The sequence below is a fragment of the Mus caroli genome, chromosome 2 (genome assembly GCF_900094665.2).
Source record: "Mus caroli chromosome 2, CAROLI_EIJ_v1.1, whole genome shotgun sequence".
NCBI lineage: Eukaryota > Metazoa > Chordata > Mammalia > Rodentia > Muridae > Mus > Mus caroli.
This window is the reverse complement of record NC_034571.1, coordinates 29,633,301-29,650,539: the sequence shown is the minus strand read 5'-3', so window position 1 is coordinate 29,650,539 and position 17,239 is coordinate 29,633,301. Positions and strand designations below refer to the sequence as shown.

The window sequence follows — 17,239 nt, the reverse complement described above, 5'->3', positions numbered from 1 at the left end:
AGTCCATCTGTTCAAGAAGAGCATGCCAGGAACCCAGCAGACCTCCTCTAGGGAAGAAGCCCGTGGGACCAGGGGAGGCTTTAAGAGGGTGGCCTGCTCCAGGTGCAGAGATAGATAGAGCAGGGTCACATAGGCAGACATTGGAACAGCCTGGCTGCCCAACCCAGGCAGCTATCCCATTCTGTGCTGGGGTAATAGAGGAAGCCATCTCAAAGGTACCAGCGGTGTTGTGTGGACAGGTGGGAAGCTCTGGAGGCAACAGGTACCCAGCGCTGGGGTTGAATGCTTGAGGAAGGGGCATCAGTATCCTGCCCCTCCTTTCCACCCCTGCCCCTGCCACCTTGGCCCTTGGTAGCATCATCTTTTTCTTACTGGAGGCACTACCCTAGAATCTGGGGCTGTCTTCTTCTCACCCGTGTGACCAAGTGACATTTTTCCTCTTTTGTAGAGGCAAGATTAGGGCCTAGTCCTATCCTATGGCTGGAAGTCCCTCAAAGGGAACCTCTCCAGGTGGATAGAAATAGTGCGACTCAAAGGCCCGTCCAACTGGGTTCTGGATGCAGTGAGTAGATAAACCTCATTGTCAGGCTGGGGCATCTGATGTCAACACCAAATCTTCTCCCTCTATTCCAGGGGCTGGCCCCTAGCCAAGCATGTCCATATGGTGTATTTTCTTTACCTCAGCACTCTGAGTTGGGGTGTGGCTTCTTAGACACACCATCAGGTGCTGGGGACAGTGCTGGAAGGAGCTTCTGGGCTTGATCCCAACCAACCCTTCTCTGGGCTTTTCTGAGCCTTCTCTGTCAGGTGGCATAGGAATGGGAATGCCAGCAGGGCTCTGCTGAGACGGCTGGGTTTGTAGCAGGGCCTGAGCCTGCAGAGTGCACAGCATCACCCGTCCCCACCATCCACCTCTTCCTAGTGCTGGGGCAGGAGGCAGTGTCCACCCGTCCAGGTCTGCAGCTGAGGGACGCCATCGGAGTTGTCAGAGCCTTGTTGTTTCTCACTGTTAGTCGTGGTAAGAAGGCCGGCCTGCATTTGCTGCTGAGTTACACTAAAGGTGCTTTATGGAGGATGAGGGAAGGTGGAGGAGCATCGTCCCTTAGAGCAAGTGTCCCCGGCTGGCATGGTGCTGCCTGGGTCGGACATCTGTTTCTCTCTTTCATTCCCTGGGGGCCTGGCTGCCTTGGTGAAGAGGCCCAGAGCCTGTTAGCTGTGTTCTGCTTGCTGTTTGTGTTACACTTGTCAAACCACAGCCCCCAAACTAAACAAAAAGAATCCTTATGGCAAGGGATTACCTCTAAATTTTTATCTACCTATTTGTTTTATGACAGTGGGCACCTGACACAGTGTGTGGGGTCAGAAGACAACTTGCTTAAGTCTGTCGTCTCCTTCCATCATGTGAGCTCCAGGGACAGAAGTCAGGTTTTCATACTTGGCGACAAGCCTCTTTCCCCAGTGAGCCATCTCACTGGCCCAAATAACCACCTGTGAATTTGGGGCACAGGCTAAAGACCTGAGCATCTCCTAAGATCCTGCCCTGGCTCCTTCCCACAGTGGGGAGCAAAGTGTCCAGTCACCTGCAAAGGAACCTGGACTGAGGGTGAGTGAGCAGCAGAGTCCCTGGCCCTAACTAAACTGTCAGCAGGTGGCTCCTGGGAAAACACAAAGAGCAAAAGGGGCCTGATAGGCCTATTCCCTGCTGCCTGCCTCCTGGGCACAGCTGGAGGGCAGCTAGTCAGTCTGTCCATCCAACATTAGACTGAGTATCTTTTTTTTTTTTTTTTTTTTTTTTTTTTTTTTTTTTTTTTTTTTTTTTTTTTTTTTTTTGGTTTTTCGAGACAGGGTTTCTCTGTGTAGTCCTGGCTGTCCTGGAACTCACTTTGTAGACCAGGCTGGCCTCGAACTCAGAAATCCACCTGCCTCTGCCTCCCAAGTGCTGGGATTAAAGGCGTGCGCCACCACGCCCGGCTTGAGTATCTTAATCATTGTTGTATTGCTATGAAGAGACACCATGACCAAGGCAACTTAGAGAAGAAAGCATTCATAGAAGGCTGGCTTACGTTTCTGAGGGTCAGTCCATGAACGTCACGGCAGGAAGCATGGTGGCAGGCAGGCGGGGGGCCTGGCACTGGAGCAGTAGCTGAGCATGCCATCTGATCCATAATCTCGTGGCAGAGTAAGACTAGGCCTGCTTGGGCTTTTGAATCCAGTGCCTACTCCCAGTGATACACCTCCTCTAACAAGGCCACGCCTCCTCATCCTTCCCAAACTCTCCACCAACTAGGGACCAAGCATTCAAATATGCAAGCCTGTGGTGGCCATTTTATTCCAACCACTTCACGGAGCATGCGCTCCTGACACCCTGCCTAGCCATGGGGATTTTCTGTCGCTCAGTTCAGCCCCATCTGCCACCCACCTTCCCCAGCAGGTCTGCCATGGAGGTGCTGCCCTGTCAGCCCAGGAATGGTTAGAAATGATCTCAGACAAATGGCTGCACCAAAAGTTCATGCCAGCTGCCAGCAAGGATACCTGCCTGGTGCAGGTGCCACCATAGCCTGAACATACACCAATTCCCCTGGTGCTGCACGGGCAATGTACACGTTCAAGGAAGAGTGCAAGGTTCATCCCCGTAGGCAGGGAACACAAAGGAAGCACGTGCCTAACTGGCAGCATGACCAGCCAATCAGCACTCAGACTCCAAGTTCCACATGTCCCCTTGTGGATATGTTGATGGTAGAGGTGACATGGTGTCATGAGCTGGACACTGCAGAATCTGCATGTCTGTGGTCAAGTACCATGTGCCGATCTAAGTGATATGGTATCATGGACAGGATGCAGGTCCCCAGTCTGCCTCTGTTAGATGCCACACCTACCCATAGTTGTTCTGTGGTTTGAGTCAGGGTCTCAGTATATAACTCTAGCTTGTCTTGAACTCACAGAGGGCTGTGCAGGCCCTATGAGTGTGGAGGCCAGACAAGGATCCCAGCAGGTGGCTCCAGGGGCCTCCTCTCTCACCTTCCCAATTCATTCTTTTGAGCCAGGGTCTCTCTCTCTGAGCCTAACGCTTGTTAGAAGCCAGCAGGAATCCAGTGATCATCTCATTTTTGCATCCATGCCCAGACCTCAGAGTTGGGGAGTCCCTTTGCCTCCTCAACCCCAGCTGGAGCGCAGGCCCCACGGGACAGTGCCCCATAGCATAGTGTCACTATTGGACACTTTCCAGCTGGCAGAGACCTTCAAGTGCCTCTGCTCTCATCCCCAGAGCTTCTTGGCAGTGTGGCACACACAGCCCCTCTATCACAGGAAGACAAGAAAGATGGTGCTTCAAGCGCTTACCACCAGGCAGCCTGATGGCAAGGAGCAGGGTCATGGAAAACGCAAAAACCACAGCACTCAGGTGCACCGAGACGTGGGTGGTGGGAAATGAGTGAGGCCATGATTAGTGAAGTAACTCAGCCCGGATGCTGGCGCTCTCTCAGCTCTCAGCCTGGCATACACGCCTGCCTGCTGTCTTCAGAGGCCTCAGCAGAATACCTGTCAATTGGGTCAAGGCAATAGAGTGATTTTTGCTGTCCCTCCTACCCATGGGAAGTGACCAAGGAGTCACAGCAAAGTTTTCTGGCCTGACACAGTATGTCTTCCTTCTTGTTTTCTTGCTACTGTCCCCACAAAGCCACACTGCCACCCCACCCCCAAACCCAGCACAAGCTGCTCCATTGAGGAGCGAGGAAAAAAATGCAATTCCACAGCGGTCCATGATGAAGCATCTTCCCTCTGACTGAGTAGATGGGCATATAAATATTCCCCGTCTCCGCGGCTCTTTATTTCCCTTGTAAGCAGTTGTCCCATTTCTCCATCTGATGGATTCCCTGTCGCAGCCAGGGTGGGCGTGCCTTGGCTGTCTTGGTCCTCTGTTTCCTTCCACCTACCTATGCCGACATGGGCCTCCATCCCAGGGCTCAAGGGCCGAGATGCAGGCGTTGAAGGCTCATCCGACACAGACCCTTTAAATCAGGAGCAACAGCCCCTGACTGAGAGAGCCCGGTGAGGGAAGCCAGTCTCTGCAGACTCTGTGTGAACAGGCTCACCCAGACCCTTCACAGGGTACATGGGGCTGTGGCTAGCTGCTCTCTCATTAGCCTACCTTGCTTCCTGGTGGAACAGACAGCCTCCATTTTCAGAGGACTTAGAAGCTGAAGAAGGAGAGTCTCATTAGCAGAGGGACCATCTAATATTAATCACCCCTTAAAATTGACAAGGGAGGCAGCTCATTTAACCACTTAATTGCTACAGGTTTTTATGGGCTGCTGTTTGCAGACATATTTAATGAAGAAGTTATAAATCTAAGAGAGCTTAAAATTTTAATTTTATCCCTAAATATTATCCTTGTTCTCGAGTTTGTAGTCAGGCCTCAGGAGTGTAGTCACGTGAGATACTCTTTAAATGAACATATTTGCTAACTGGCGTGATTTCAGTTTTTAAAACATTGGTTCCAGCAATTAGGCTTTTTTTTTTCCAGTTCCCAAATGACTAGAGGAATTCGTCTTGATTATAATTGCTCTTAGCCACGCATATCTAATTTGTGTCTTTTTAAGTGTTAATTAGTAAACAGTTTGAGCTGACATCTTTATGTGTTTGTGTGTTGAAAAATGGGGCTTATTGCTTATTTAGCTTGGGGCTGATCCCGATAGCATTTACGTCACTACTCAGAGGTGAAATTAATGGAACCACATTTGGCAGCGTGAGGTTAAAAGAATTTTCAAATTCAACTTTTAGATGTCCACTTTGTTAGGGCCTCTTCAAATGCACGAGGTTAGGGTGGGCTGGGGAGCCGGGTCTGCTGGAGGAAGGCCAGGTAGGGTTGCATTCATAATGAAATGGCAGCGTCCCAACTTTATCACAGCAAAGTGCTCAGATCCAGCCCAGTGGTTCCTTCCTTTCTGCTTTTGGAAAGCATTCCTAGTGCTTAGGAATGTGAACTGATTTGATGATGGTTGAGTTGCAGTCACAGAAATATGTGGTCCCTTTGCACCATCTACTGGTCATGTCTTGAACTGCACTGGATTACATGGCTGCCTCTGCTAGTTCTTCACCCTGTGTTCTTTGAACAGCTTTATTATCGGCCAGGAAGGCAAAATATTTGGAAAAGCAAAACTTCCTACCTCGTGAACCAAGTGTGATTGATCCAGTAGACTGTCATATGCTCCTGTATGTTCTTCCAAGGTCCCGGCTGCTGTCCAAAATTTTACAGAGATCACACTGGCTTGAGACCATTCCTGCGCAAAACAAAGAAACTCCAAAAGACAGTGCATGGTGAGGCAGGGGTGTGGCAGTCAGCAGACCGCCAATTTATCCTGTGCCTCGCTGTACAGTGGCTACAGCTACAAAGAAACTTTTAAATTTGTTAAAGAACCTAGTAGGTGGCTTGGATGGCATTTCTAAAGGCATAAAAGATGCCTTCCAAAGTGTGAGGGCGGTTGGTTCACTGCCACATTCTGCTAACCACAGGCATGCACCCACGAGTCATGCCGCAGACCAGCGTTAATCCTCCTCTCCCACTGAAGAGGACCTCTCTAGTATGGCACCATTTGAAGCAGACTCAGGACTCCTCCCAGTTGGAGATCATTGTGGGGATGGGGGTCTTCCTTGATTTTCTCTGTGCCTCACTTTGTGAGGCAGCATCTTGCACTGAGCCTGAAGCTCACTGACTGAGCTAGGTTAGGCTCTGCCAGTGTGCTCCAGGATCTCTCACCCACCACTGAGCTTACCCACCACTAGGCTCACACTGGCCTTTCCATGGGCGCTTATGATCTGAACCCAGCTCCTCATGCTTGCATGGTGGATGCTTTCCCAATGGAGCTATCTCTTCCTGTCCAGGCATCAACTTTTCAATACTTGGTGTTTTCCCGACAGACCCATGCACACACATGAAAATACAAACTCAGAAACATGTGAAGTAAAGAGTGAATCTCCCCTGCTGCCTACCTCAGACACACACATCTAACCAGTGTTACACCAGCAAGCTGCCTACCTCAGACACACACATCTAACCATTGTTATACCAGCAAGCCGTAACCATAGCTCTGAAACCTGTTCCCCACTCCTGCACACTCTAAGTCCTTCCTCCTAATGCCCATGGATAAGTGTGGCCCTCCCTTCATCAAAGAGGTGGTTTTTGCTGCTAGCAGATGGAGACTGTATCAGAAGCCACAACTGGCCAAAATGCAGTCTGCAGCCCATTCCTTCTGCTGGCCGCATTCCCTGCCTCATAAAAAAAAAAAAAAAAAAAAAAAAAAAAAAAAAAAAAACCAAAACAACAAAAAAAAACACTTTTTCAAGAGTTTTATATACTGTATTTCTATCACTACACTTCCACTCCCTTTCAACTTCATGACCTCTTCAATTACACACACACACACTCTCTCTCCTGAGTCCATTGAGAATTGATGGTTTGGCTTGTGTTTAGGGATGACCACACGGATTGGCTGACCACATAGGATTTTAACCTATCAGGGGGCTCGTCTTATAGAAGTCTGGCACTTCATCTCTCAGCAGTCACTAGTCGCTGATAGCTCTTCCTCTAGTGTTGGAATCATGTGAGGTTTTCCGTGTCAGCTAGTGGCATCACTGGGCAGGTCTTGTCCGAGCAGCCACATTGCTGAGGTTTAACAGGCACTAGAACTATCTTGCAGCTGGCATCCTGGCTCTCTGCCTTTGACAGTCTCCCCCCTCCCAAGCCTCCCCATGCCATCTGCAATGTTCCTCGAATCTTTAGGGTACAGGTTCTATATGTTTATCAGCTGAGCCTGGGCACCCCACAGTCAGACGACCTCTGCATTTTGGCCAGTTGTGGCTTCCGTAATGGTCTTGTCTTCTGTGAAAAGAAGCTTTGTGGATGAAGAGTGAGAGCTACGTTCTCTGTGGGCCTGAGGGGAAGGATTTAGAACACTGTTGGAAATTATTGTCTAGGGCCCATGGCCTCACCAGCCACAGGCATGAGTTTCCTCATACTGAGCAGGCCTTAAGTGACGAGGAGGTTTGGTCACCTCTAAGGTGCAGGTGCCACTGCTGCCCGAGGGTGCATCTTGCCATGATGTCCTCCGTGGTGCTTCCCAGACCTCACGGCTGAGTGGGACTTTTACTGCTTCTCCCTGGCAGCGCACACTGGCAGCCCACATAGCACTTCTGTCAGTCTGAGGGCTGAACCCCAGGAAGAGGCTTCCACTCAGCTCTCGCTGGACTCCTCCAAGTCTTTCAGCAACAGCAGTAAGCTGTATAGCAATCCCCTCTGACTGACAGCTCAGTGAGTCCGCATGCTTGGCACCGGGAGGGGGGGGTTAGTGTGTGGCTTTGTGGGGTGCACCCTCATCCCACATGCCATGCCCTTGATGTATGTACTTAGCCAGTCACCTGCTGAGTGAATTTGAGGTCATCCCCAGTGACTCTATCTCAGTGTGTGTGACTTGATTTGCTGTGTGTGTGGCTTTGCTCCCCTGGGTATGGCTTTCTTTAGAAGGGGAAATACTAGTTTGCTTTCTGAATGGAGATGAGCCCACTTAAGCCCCAACCAAAGGAGCACAGGCTATCTTTCTCTCCATTCCAGCCCAGCCCAGAGACGCCGGTCTCCACGGTCCCCACACTGGTCTGTTGTCACCACTGGCTGTCCACTGCTTGCTTACTTGATGCTCCTGGCCTGGTGGTTTCCCTCCCTTTCCTTCACCTTTTCCCTCCGTGGGGTGCATGGGGTGCACTCACCCATGCAGAGATCTGTGCAGAGTTCAGAGGTGAGCATCAGGTGTCCTCTCTGTCACTCTCCACCTAACGTTTGAGATAAGGTCTCTCACTGAACCCGGAGCTGCTGTTCTCTGGTGCAGCTGGCCTGTGAGACCCAGGGAAACTCCTGTTGCTGCTGCACAGCGTGGGTATCACAGGAATACAGTGGCAAGCCTGGCTGTGTGAGTTCTGTGAAACGCGGGTTTTCATATGCACACAGCAAACACTACCCTCTAAGCCAGTGGTTCTGAGCCTTCCCAATGCTGCAATCCTTTAATACAGTTAGTTCCTCAAGTTGTGGTGACCCTCTACCATAAAATATGTTGTCAGTACTTCATAACTGTGCTTTGCTCCTGTCATGAATGACAATGTAAACATCTGATTCGCAGGATGTCTTATATACACCTCCTGTGAGAAGACTGAGCCGCAAGGGGGTTGCGACCCACATGTTGAGAACCACTTCTAAGGCATTTTTTTTCTCCCCAACCTCTTTTCATTTGCTTTTGAGTAATACTTTTATTGATTCTTTGAAAATTTCATACAATGTGTTTTAAATATATTCAGCCTCCAACTCCTCCCATTTCCACCCTCCCACCCAACCTTGAGATTTCTGGCTTTTGTTTTTTGGTTTGGTTTGTTTTTCCATTGAGTCCAGTTTGTGCTGCCCAACTAGCCTTCGGTGACAGTAATCTGCCCGTGTGTGGCCATTCCACAAGAGGTCTCATCGACAAAGACTCCCCCTCTTCCAGCAGCTAGAAAATACCAATATTTTTTCATCTAGGAGTGGGATTTCGTGTCCACCTTAAGCCCTGATGCAAGGATTCTGGCTGGCTGGAGCTTGCCCTGGCCTTAGCACACCCGTACAGTTGTGAGCTCATGTCCTCTGTGCTAGTGTCTGGGACCATGATATTACCATGGACCTCTGGCTGCTTTTATTTATTTTTAAAGAATTTACTTTTAGTTACATGGGGATGTGGCATATGCACGCGAGCGCACCTGAAGAAGCCAGCGGTGTCTGATCCCCTGGAGCTGGAGTTACAGGCAGCTATGAGCCGCCCAACTTAAGCTGGGAACAGAACAACAGACCCGCAAGTCTTCTGAAGTCTTTCAGTCCCCTCTTCCTCACAGATCCCAGAGCCTTGCTGAGGGGTGTGACACAAATGTCCCTTTTAGGGCTGGGCTCTCCCGTCTCTTATTCTCTGCGTGTTCAGTGCTTGGTGGTTCTTGTCTACTACAAGGAGGGGCTTCCCTGATTGGAGGGGATGTCAGACTCTTCCCCCTCTCAGGCTGACCCCGCCCCTCTCAGGCTGATCCCGCCCCTCTCAGGCTGATCCCGCCCCTCTCAGGCTGACCCCTCCCCTCTCAGGCAAACTCCTCCCCTTTTATTTTTAAGAGCCCTTTATCCTTTAAAAATGGCAACCTTGTGGCTGGGTAAATGATTTGGATTCTGTTTTCATGGCATTTTTACAATAAAAACTACCACATTCCCTTCTGTATTTTATATTTTAAAATACTAAAATATTAAACACTTACCAACTCCTTGATCCATTTGGCCTGTACTGGAAAGTAAAGAGCTGGCGTTATTTCTAAGGTTTAAGCAGTTTTCCGATCATTTTCTTCTGTGAGCTCTCTGTGTATCTTTTCCCGTCTTTCCCGTGCCTTCTGTGCTGCCTCACTCTCACATACAGTGGGTTAGTTGAGTTCTCTGTGTGCCCCCAGGATTTTCCTAATTAGAGGCATAATTATTCCATCGGAACCTTACAGCCTTCCAAGGAGGGGCGATTGTACAACTATTGTGTTGTTTTATTTTGAGAGAGGGTCCCGATCAATGTATAGTCCAGGCTGGCCTTGAGCTCATGAATCTCCTGCCTCCCTCCACCTCAGAACTGGGATTACAGACGTGTGCCACCACCACTCCATCTTCCCTCAACAGTTTTCGGTACATTGTTAATTTGCGGTGCATGCATACAGAGGGCAGAGGGCAGTTTTCAGCCTTCCACCAGGTGGGTGCTAGGGATAGAACTCGGGTCATCAGGCTTGGTAGCGAGCACCTTTACCTGCTGAGCCATCTCACCATCTGCCTGAGAGGGGAGGGGCCTGACATCCCCCAATCAGGGAAACTCCTCCTTGCAGTAATAACAAGAACCACCAAGCACCGAACCCATAGAGAATGAGACTCTGGAGAGCCCAGCCCTAAAGGGGCCATTACACCTCTCCCCAAGGTTCTGTTTTTGTGAGACTGCACAGAATCACAGGTGGCGTTTTACACGCATGTCCACCTGCTTATCCAGGTCTTTGCGTATCTTTAATGAATTCTCGTGCGTTTCTTTCTGCTGTTCTTTTGAGATGGGGTCTCAAGTAGCCCAGGCTGCCCTTAAACTCTGTATCTAGCTAACCTTCAACATCCGGTCCCCTTGTCTTTACTTCCCAGTGCTGGGTTTTAGGTAGCACCATGCCGGGTTTTTACAGTGCAGGGGATCAAACCTAGGCCCTGTGTGTGCGGGGCCAGATCTGTACCGACTGAGCTGCATGCCCAGCCCCCTCCTGTTGGTTTTCAGGACATGGCTGGGTGTTGTGTGTCGCTGTGACTTCCATCAGCAGGGCCATTGCTTGTGCCTTCTCATCTGCCGCATGTATAGAGGATGATCCCGGTGCTGGCTGTGATTCTGGAGCAGGCCTCTCCTGAACTGAAGCAACAGTAATGTCGCTGTCCTTGTCACCTTACCCACAGACCAGCAGCCTGACCTCTCATGTAGTGTAGCACCTGTCCCCTTCCTGGTGTTCCCCTCCCCTCAGCTGGCCCTTCCAGGTCCCCAGGCCTCTTTAGTGGCGTTATGTTACCCTGTGTTTGTCTTTTCTCCTGTTTGAGAATTGGCCCTGTGTTTCTCTTTCCTGCATAATCTCACTGGGATGGGTGCAGCCTCTCAGGGCCGCTTTCAGTCACCTGTGGACATGGCTGTTTTTTCCCCCACCATGCTCTGAGTCTCCAGCCCCCCACACTGTCTTTGTGGCTTTGTTTGTTTTGCTTTGTTTTGTTTTTCAAGACAGGGTTTCTCTGTGTAGCCCTGGCTGTCCTGGAACTCACTTTGTAGACCAGGCTGGCCTCGAACTCAGAAATCTGCCTGCCTCTACCTCCCAAGTGCTGGGATTAAAGGCGTGCGCCACCACTGCCCGGCTCTGCGGTTTTGTATTTGCCTCTTGTATATCTGCATGTGTGTGTGCCGTGTGTGTGAGGGTGTGCTCACAGGCCAGAATCGGACCCCATGGAGCTGGAGCTATGAATGGTGAGCCACCCAGTGTGGGTGCTGGGATTCAAACTCAGCTCCCTTGGAAGAGAAGTTCTCTAATGACTGTGGCGTGTCTATCGCAGTGGTCCTTGGCCTTCCAGTGCTGCAGTGCTTTAGTACGGCTCCTCATGTCAGGGTGACCCCAACCATGAAACTATCTCATGGCTACTTCATAACTGTAATTCTGCTACTGTTATGAATCCTACTGTAAACATTTTTGAGGTGGAGGTTTGCTGGCGGGGGGTGGGGGTGGCCCACAGGTTCAGAATGCTGCTCCATCTTTTGAGTTTTATTGGAGGCTGCAGCACCTGAGAGTGGCTACCACAGTTTGTTAGCATGGTGGCCTGGAGCACGCAGCATGGAAATTAAAGAGCTGTGGAACTGTAGCTGCCGCAGAGATGCTCTTCAAGTCTGCATTCTCTGTCAGGGCTCCATCGTCAACACTCCAACCTGTGCAGAACCAGAGTCAAGGTGAGCCATTGGCTTTTGCTGGTCCTTCAGAGGACGATTTCCACTTTTTTTTTTCTTCAGGTTTATGGGACTTTTTAATCCCACATGTTAAAGTACAGCAATCCCCCAAGCAGAGCTAGAAAAAGTTGCCAGGCAGAGGTGACAAACACTTACATTGTAGCAGAGATGGAGTGGGGCAGGACCTCCACAGGACACCCCATGCGGCATTGCACTCCCTGCCTGAAGGCAGCGTCTCTTCAGATGTTTCCTGCAGTGACGTAGAGGAGGGGGTGTTCCAGCATTACAGACAGCCCCTCCCCCAGTTTTTAATGTACAGGTGAATGCTGAGATGCCATCTCAACCACAACTGTGGCTTCCATTCACCTATACACACACACACATACATCTCCACAGACCTGCCCAATCCCAGGCCTCCCCAGCAAGCAGGCTCCACCCACAGGTGCCTGCCTGTGGGACCACAGCAAGGGGAGGCTGTTCTGTATCCATAGAGGAAGCTTGTTCCCCCGTTCTCAGCCGTGCAGCTCCTCTGCCTGTCGTTCACTCTCAACTTTTAATAGCCGTGGTATAGAGCTTTTCACCTGCTTCATGAAATGTCCCCATTGACAGTGATATTGCTGCCGCTGTGGTGTGGCAGCCTCTATCCTCTGCCTAGCTGGGAAGTGTACACCTCTCTCCAGGTGAGGCACGGAGGCTGACGGTCGCTCTATGGGAGTCAGGTAGTGTGTGACTCTGCTGAGTGTCCACATGGAGAGAGGACAGAAACCGGGGTGCTCACTGTTGTGGCGCTGGTCATCCTGCCCCATTAGAGACCCAGCTCCCCAACTTTGCCTGGGACACTCTTGCTGGGCTTTGCTGTCACCCAGTACAGACTCACATAGAAAACATTGACAAGACATGGACCCCAGAGTCCTCCTTCTCTGTGTCATTCAGCCTTGCCCTTTGGTTGCCTGAGGACTGCATGGGTCCAGAAGTTCCCAGCCCTGCATGCTAAATGGAATATCTAGAGTCCTTGTTAGAGCGCAGATGCAAAGTCTAAGCTAGCCCATCCCAGAAATGCAGTGCAGCAAGCCCGCCCCACAGCAGGCCCAGCCCACAGCAGACCCACCCCAATCCTTCCCCAGGATTGAACCCCAGGTCCAAGACACAGCATGGAGAACACGGAGCCCATGAGTGGAAAGGGCACCTGGCAGAACCGAGGCTCACTGGAGGCTGAGCTGTGGGCGAGGAAGGGCTGAGGTCTAAGGTGTATTTACAAATGGGACACAGGTTTGAATGCAGGCTGTGGCAGTGCCTGGGGGGTGGGGGATGATGGAATAGCCCAAGGGAGGTCTGAAGAGCAGGCGGGCGGCTGCTGTGTCCTGCCTCTCAACTTCTCTCACCACACAGTCATTTACAAAGCTCATCCTCAAGAACGGTGTGGTTGAGGTCCAAAAAATGTCAACCCTCGAGCTGTGGGGGGGTGGGGGGGGGGTGCGCGCCATTAATACCGCACTTCAGAAGCAGGCAGATCTCTGTGGATTTAGAGCCAAGGCTACCTTGTCTTTTAAAAACAATAATAGTAAGTGAACTTTTATGATGTTTTAATAAATTACCTTTTTGTGCTCGACTGAATTCATAGCTATCCTGGGCTGTCTGGTCTAGCCTCTACTACTCCCTCTGCCCTGGCATTAGGTGATCTGTGAAAGCCCGGCCTTCCCTCCTCTGTTCTCCACCCCTGAACCATCACTCTGCTATTCCAGACTACACTCCAGGGCCTTCTGTGATCTGCTGCCATGCCACCTGCTTTGGCTCTGGTTGTCACCTGACCCCATGTCTCCCACCTGCAGCCCATCAAGGGGTGGGCATAGACACCTGTCCAGCTCGGCATTTGCTCCAGGCTCCCTCTGGGCCAGGACCAGCACTGTCCTGCCTCACTCTGGAGTCTCAGGAAGTTAGGTCTTCCCTCAGCCTGCTTCCTGACTGCAGAGCAAAGGGCTAGAAAGAAACCTGCCTGCCTGCCTTGCCCCCTGTGGATGTGACTAGCACTGAATCAGGAGAGGACGAGGGCCTGAGCAGGTCCAACCTGTGCATGCCAGCCCCACCCCCACTACTGCCCACCCCTTACCAATCATTCAAAGGACCCAGGACCTCTCATAAATGCTGCTGCTTTCTCCATATCTGCCTCTTGGGCACAAGCACTGCTGGGTGTGTTGGCACAGATCACCCCAGTGACTCCCACAGCTCCTCTGTGAGTGGCAGGAGAAGCTAGTCACCCCTTTCCCTGGTGGCTGCAGTGACCTAGCCTCTATGATGCTGCCACCTCCTCCTAACACAGTGCTAGTCTCCTGAGAGCAAGGGCTTTGGAGATCGTGACCCGCTGTCTGACCTGTCTGCCTGAGAGGCCTGAGGCTGTCTATTACAAGGTCCTGGGGCCTCTGGGAAAGTCCCCTACAGAGCCTTTGACAGTGATATCTCTTTCCTAGGCCAGGCCAGCACTACAGTTGCGATGACAGGCTGTGTCCACCAGAGGGCACCCTGCCCTTCACTGCTCAGCTAGACTGGGCTCTGCACACCAAATGCTTTTTAATTGAAAATATTTTTAATTCAAAAAGGATTTGCTGTTTGTACTCAAGTGCAGGTTTTCCTTATGCAGGAGACTAATGTCTTGAGTAAACAGGCCTGGGCTCAAATCCACCTTCAAAGGTACTCTCTGTTTGCCCAAGGGAGTGAAAGGGCTTCCAGAAGCGGCCCTAGTCTCTTGGGCAAACATTTTGGGGACGAAGAATCCCCGGTGGAGGACCTCGTCTGTGGGAAGGTTATCCGCAGCCTAAGGGGGATTATGTCGGGGGACATATGTTGAAATTTCATTTGGGGAATTAGGGAAAACAAGAGTGGGGGAGGTGACTTTTTCCAGCCAGTATAACCTAAAAAGGAAAAAGCTCCAGGGAGAGGGCGGGGGCCGAGGGATCCATGCGTGGTGCCAGCCCCCAGGGTCTCTGTGTGCTTGGGCTGCAGCGCAGGAAAAGGCAAGTGTGTGCTTGCCGCTCCTTCTCCACTACAAGCCAGAGTGCAAAGAAAGGAGCATTCACGGTGAACTGGAAGGCAGGTCCTTGCCCCTCCGAGAGACCCGCTCCTATGCCCAGCCACCACAGGCACAGACCCCTGACCCCACACACGGAGGCCCCACTGCCTGGTCAGCCATGCTTCCCCCACCCACCCACTACCCAGAAGGCTGTAGTTCCCATCTGCCCAGCACCAGTCTCAGATTAGGATATGCTGGGGCCAGGCCAACCAGACAGCATTAAATGAAGAAAGTTCCAATGCCCCACAGGCTTCCTTCTGCCCTGGGAGCTGGGCACAGCACAGCCTACTTCTGAACAGCTCAGGAAGCGTCTCCAGCCCTGACCCTGCTGGTACCATGTGAGCCTTTTCCTTCCCTCATCTGAGAATCACTGCTGGCTTTCAAAGTGCAATACCCTACCCTACCTGTCCCTAGATCCTCCTCGTGGTTCACCATCACCCACCTGACCACCGTAGTCTAGCCTCTGGCCCTCCCGCTCCAACCCTTCCTACATCACTGTGGTCATGTTGGTCACGTGATTGGTCAGGCTTGCTCTCAGAACTGACCCCAACTCCAGTCACCTAGAAGCCACTAGAAAATGGATATTTCAGACCCACCCCAGACTTATGACCACCACTCAAAATTGCATCCTAGCTAGCCTAGGGCTGGCAGGTTCCAGGTTAGGATCTACTGTATCTCACCCCAAGGTGTCACCTCTCAGGCAGCCCCAGGACCGTCAACCCCCACCCCAAGGGTATAAACCTATCCTCTTTGTGTTCTGACTGCATGCTGGCTGTTGTCACTGTGGTCCAGCTTCCTCTACACACACACACACACACACACACACACACACACACACACACACACACTGCCTCTTCCCGGGGACTCTCCCAGCCACCAGTAAAACTACACCCTGTCCTCTCCCTAGCCTGTGCCTTCTCTGTCTGAACTGCTGTCCTGACATCCCAGGCCTTTGTTCTATTGGGAACAGCCCCTGGCCCTCCACTCTCAAGTCTCTACCATTAAGCCCCAGCCCCCGCCCCCGCATCTCTTCCCTCCCATGGTTTTGTTCTTTCCTGGGAAAGGCTCCTTTGCAAAGTGCAATACCCTACCCTTGCTTGGGCCTATGCCTTGTACAACTGCCCTAGGAGGTGGTGGTTAGTCCTCGACTATATGGAAGGTTCCTGGCCCCTCTGCCACCACACTGTGAGCCCTGGGAACCAAGGATTCCACAGGACTTATGTCTTTACAGTCTTCCCAACATGACCCCATCCTCCAAACATTCCTCCTCCCACCCACCACTCCATCAGCCCCAACAGAGTAAGATAAAGCCAACAGAGGCTGGAACAGTTTCTGTTCACTGGCATGCATACACTGAAGCAGCCACCAGGTGGCAGTGTTGTGCCGACCATTGCCTGAAGCGTCTTGGGTAGACAGCTGCCTATAGCCTGATAAAATGGTGTTAGCCTGATGGGATGGTGTCCTGTGCCTTCAAGAGTCACTAGAAGGTGGGAAAATGGCAGGGGGAGCTGTGGGCGCTCTGATAGGCTCCCCTCGTACCCACCAGCTGTTTAGTAGAAATTGCTTGCCACCAAGGAAGGGCCTGTGCCACCCTTGGAATTGGCTGGCTGTACCCCACCTTAGAAGTGAATCCACCAAGATCCAGAACGGGAAGACAGGACTCACAGGTCATATGGGCACTATCTTGAGTGGCTCCTTGGTCATGACCTCAGCTACTCTTTCTCAGGGCAGCTCCCTTTGGGGGTGTGGTGAGGCTGTTGGGGCCACACAGCCTGACTGGGGTCTGCAGCTTCTCCTCCTACAGTTTGGCCACACTCTGCTCCACAGGCTGAGTACCATGTGGGCATCCACACAGAGTGACTGAGCTCAAGACAGCAGTTCATCAACCTCCTCCCTGTTGGAAACATTTCCAGAGCCCCCACTGCTCACCAGTTCTGATCTACTGAACATGGTTGGCAACCGCTAACATAAATGCCTCTCGTCTAATGGGGCACCCCAGGCTATCCCACAAGCCCTCTTCACTTCTACTGGGATAAGAAATCCTGTTCTGCAGCCCACCCCACGGCAGGACCCCCTCCCACCCCAGACACTTGTGTCTTCTCAGAGTTTTCACTGGGCTTGGAGCCTTTTGCTGCCAGAATTTACTCTATAGAATTAGGATCCGCACTGCAAGGGTTAGTGGTCCTCCATAGACTGGCTCTTGGCTCAGACTAGCAGGGTGGCCAACAGAAGGCAGGCTCCCATATCACCAGTTGCTGTTAGTCTGCCTGTAGCTGTGAGGGTCCCCACCAGGAAGGCTCTGGGTGCCGTGAGATCTGGCTACAGAGGGTGCAGGATTGTGAGAGCCCAGAAGCCCTTCCTTCCCTTGCCTCTCCCCCCAGTCACTGAAATGGCTGTCATGGGTGCTGCATAGCAAGGGGTCCCAGGGCCTGAGAGTTGAGAGAGGCTGGTCAGGCATGGAGTCCACTCTCAGGTCTGTCTCTGTCTCCAAGAGCCTTGCAGTGGGCCTTTCTTTAGGTACAACTGGAGCCTCTCAGCGTGGCACAAGATTCTCGTGTGAGCTTGCCATGGGTACAAGTAGTGGACACTGCTCGCTCGCGCTCGCTCTCTCTGTCTCTCTCTGTCTCTCTCTGTCTCTCTCTCT

General features: G+C 51.7%; 1 protein-coding gene across 1 annotated transcript in view; it reads left to right on the top strand.

The window, feature by feature from the left end:
• Positions 1–17,239, top strand: part of Mvb12b (multivesicular body subunit 12B) — a 157,380-nt gene that overhangs the window by 137,148 nt on the left and 2,993 nt on the right. The window lies entirely within an intron of this gene.